This window comes from Pristiophorus japonicus, unplaced genomic scaffold (genome assembly GCF_044704955.1).
Source record: "Pristiophorus japonicus isolate sPriJap1 unplaced genomic scaffold, sPriJap1.hap1 HAP1_SCAFFOLD_66, whole genome shotgun sequence".
NCBI classification, from domain to species: domain Eukaryota; kingdom Metazoa; phylum Chordata; class Chondrichthyes; family Pristiophoridae; genus Pristiophorus; species Pristiophorus japonicus.
Window position 1 is genome coordinate 475,836 of NW_027254572.1, and position 3,744 is coordinate 479,579.

At 52.1% G+C, this 3,744-nt stretch overlaps 1 pseudogene; it reads left to right on the forward strand.

Annotated features, from left to right (window-relative positions):
- Window positions 1-1,577: 1,577 nt before the first annotated feature.
- Window positions 1,578-2,522, forward strand: LOC139255893 (probable G-protein coupled receptor 139; annotated as a pseudogene).
- Window positions 2,523-3,744: the final 1,222 nt, after the last annotated feature.

A 3,744-nucleotide genomic window follows, 5' to 3' on the forward strand; every position in this document is an offset into this window, starting at 1 on the left:
CCCCGCCCCTGGTCCCAGCCAATATCCTGCCCGAAGCCCCTACCCTGGTCCCGCCCACTCTCACCCTCCATTGTCCCGCCCCTTGTCCCGCCCACTTTCCCGCCCCTTGTCCCGCCCACTGCAACGACACTGGTCCCGCCCACTGCTACGCCCCTTGCCACACCCTCTGCGCCGCCCAAGATACCGGCCCTTGCCCCGACCACTGCCACGCCCGCTGTCAAGCTCACTGCTCCGCCCACTGCGATGCCAATTGTTCCGTTCACTGGACGCCCATTGTCCCGCCCATTGCCCCGCCCACTCTCCTGCTACTTGTCCCGCCCACTGTTCATTTCCTTTTCGCAACCGCTGCCCCGCCCATTGTCCCGCCCCTTGTCCAGCCCACTGCCCGCCTCTTGGCCCTTTCGCTGCTCCACACCTTTTCCCGCAAACTGTCCCGCTCACTCTCACGCTCCTTGTTTCCACCATTGCCATGCCCACAGCCTGCCCCCTGTCCTGCCCACTGCCACGCCCGTTTTGCTGCCAATGCCACGCCCATTGCACCGCCTCCTGTCCCTCCCCTTGCCCCACCCACTTTCCGGCCCTTGCTCCTTCCACTGTCCCATCCTACGTTCTGCCCACTGCCCTGCCGACTGCCGCTCCCCTTGTCCCGCACACTACCGCGTCCCTTGTCGCACCACTGCCACGCCCCTTGCACCACCCCTTGCCCATCCCACTGCCACGCCCCTTATCCTAAACACTGACCGGCCCACTGCCCCGCCCATTGTTCCACCGACTTTCCCGGCCCTTGTCCGCCAACTACCGCGCCCACTGCCCCTCTCGTTGCAATGCGCACTACCACGCACTTTGTCTCGCCCACTGCCACGCCTCTTGCCCCTTCCGTTTTCCAGCCCATTGTCCTGCCCACTGCCCGCCCCCTGTCCTGTTCACTGCCACGCCCCTTTTCCTACCCATTGTCCCACCCACTGTCTGGCCGACTGCCCGGACGCTTGTCACGACCAATGTTACGACCAATGTCATGCCCACTGCCCCGCCCAATGTCGCGACCCTTGTCCCGCCCACTGTCATGTCCCTTGTCCCGCCCACTGCCCCGCAACTTGGCCCGCCCACTGCCCCGCCCCTTGTCCCGAGATGAGGAGAAACGTCTTCACCCAGAGAGCGGTGAACCTGTGGAATTCTCTACCACAGAAAGTTGTTGAGGCCAATTCACTAAATATATTCAAAAAGGAGTTAGATGAAGTCCTTACTACTCGGGGAATCAAGGGGTATGGTGAGAAAGCTGGAATGGGATACTGGAGTTGCATGTTCAGCCATGAACTCATTGAATGGCGGTGCAGGCTAGAAGGGCCGAATGGCCTGCTCCTGCACATATTTTCTATGTTTCTATGTTACTATGATGGCTCGGCTTCCCTCCCACTGCCCCGTCTCTGCTAAACTGGGAAGCAGCGGGTTGCAGGTTGGTTGGGTTGGGATGATGTACTTTACATGTTAACCCCTGAGCCGCTGTCCACCCGGCTGTTTTTGTGCTAAATCACAGGCCTTACTGTCTGGGCTCAGTCACCGACAATGTTTGACCAATAATTGACCGTCTCTTTTCCCTTCTGTTTATTTCAGTGAATTTGGTGGCGATTGTGATCCTGTCCCGGTGAAAATGCGGGCTGTCCACCTGCACCACTCGCTACCTGGTGGCCATGGCAGCGGCGAATCTACTGGTGGTCATCACTGAGGTCATACTGTGGCGGATCAGTTGGTATTATTTCCCGGGATCTTTCCTGGATATCACCCCTGTGTGTACTGTTATAGCTGTCCTGGCCCGTGCAGCCACAAACTGTTCTGTCTGGTTCACCGTCGCTTTCACCTTTGACCGATTTGTGGCCATTTGTTGGCAGAAGCTGAAAACCAAATATTGCACCGGGGGAACTGCGGCTGTGGTTCTGGCAACAAGCTGCATTCTGCTCTGTTTAAAAAACATTCCTCACTACTTTACATTAGAAACTGGATATATAATCGACAATGTTCCGTGGCTCTGCCTCACAATCACAGCCTATTGCACTGAGCCCGGATGGGTGGCATTTGACTGGGTTGATACGGTTTTAACCCCACTGCTCCCATTCGCTGTAATTTTGTTGCTCAATGCTCTGACAGTGAGACACATTTTAGTGGCCAGTCGAGTCCGGAAGGGACTGAGGGGTGAGAGCAAGGGGGAGAATGGCAGTGACCCAGAGATGGAGAGCAGGAGGAAGTCTATGATTTTACTCTTCACCATATCTGGCAGCTTCATACTGCTGTGGCTGGTAATTGTTATAGAATTTTTTAATTATACCATTGCAGCAATAAATCCCACTCATTACAGTGTTTCTTTATATATCTTTCGAAAAGTCGGATATATTCTACAGAATTTAAGTTGCTGCACAAACACATTTATTTACGGGGTGACTCAGACCAAGTTCAGAGAGCAGTTGAAGAGTGCGGTGAAATATCCGGTTACCTCAATTATACAATTAATTAATAAACAGAACAACTGAGCACAGCCCAGAGGCGGGTCCCAGTGTTTCCACTCCAGGAATATAATATTTAGCCACAGACTTCCATCCACTGAATTACACCAGGAATGGCTGGTGATCTGATAATACACCCAGCGACCTGTTCAGGACACGGCACATTTTCTGATTGACATTTCCCACCTTGTCTTTCTGGTCAGCACCACTAGCTTGTTGCATTCTGTCCGAGTTCTTCTGTAAATGGTCACTGCAGCTATTTAGTGAGGGAATTCATTGCAGCTTCCAGAGTGAGAGGCTCGTCAATAGGTAGCTCGGCAGAGTGGAGCTGCAGTTCACAGGCTGCATTACATAGAATATACAGCACAGAAAAATACACTTCGGGCCTACTGGTCTGTGTTGGTGTTTATGATACAGACCAGACTCATCCCATTGCACGTACTTCGTCTCAGCCTCTCAGCATATCTTTCTATTTCATTTTCATTCATTTACTCGTCTAGTTTCCCTTTGACAGCATCTGAACTATGTTTCTCAACCTCTTCCTGTCGGAGGGAATGCCACATTCTAACCACTCTCTGAGTAAATACATTTTTCTTTATTTCGCTATTGGTGTTATTAGTGATTATCTTGCATTTATGGCTCCACAGATTTGGATGCTCCCACGAGTATAAACTTTTCTCTCCCCATCGACCCGGTCCAAAACAATCATAATTTACAAGACTTCGATCAGGACTCTTCTATGTTCTCTGTCTTCGACAGGAACCAAGCACAACCTGTTCAATTGTTCCTGATAACTGTTATCTTTCAGTTCTGGTGCAGTTCAACCAAATATTTGTGAGACCGTACGAGTGGCCCCCATCACCATCTCCATTGCCCTAGCCACCGACTCCATCCCTCTTCCTGTCAGCAGTCTAAGGCTGAACCTAGCCGTTCGCAACCTTAGTGTCTCATTTGAGCAGGAGATGGTCTTCCGTCCCCATATCCACTCTATCACCAGGACGGCATCTTTGTGCCTCTGTAACAGTTAATTTGCTGCTCAAAACTTCATACGTGCCTTTACTAGCTCTAGATATGACTCCTCCAATGCTCTCCTGGGTGGCTTCCAATCTCCCACCATCCATATACCTCAGCTCATCCAAAACTCTGCTGCCTGTTTCCCTAACTTGCACCTTATCGCAATACCCCATCATACATGTGCTCGCTGACCTTCATTGGCTCCCTGTCCCACAGCGCCTCAATTTTAAAATGA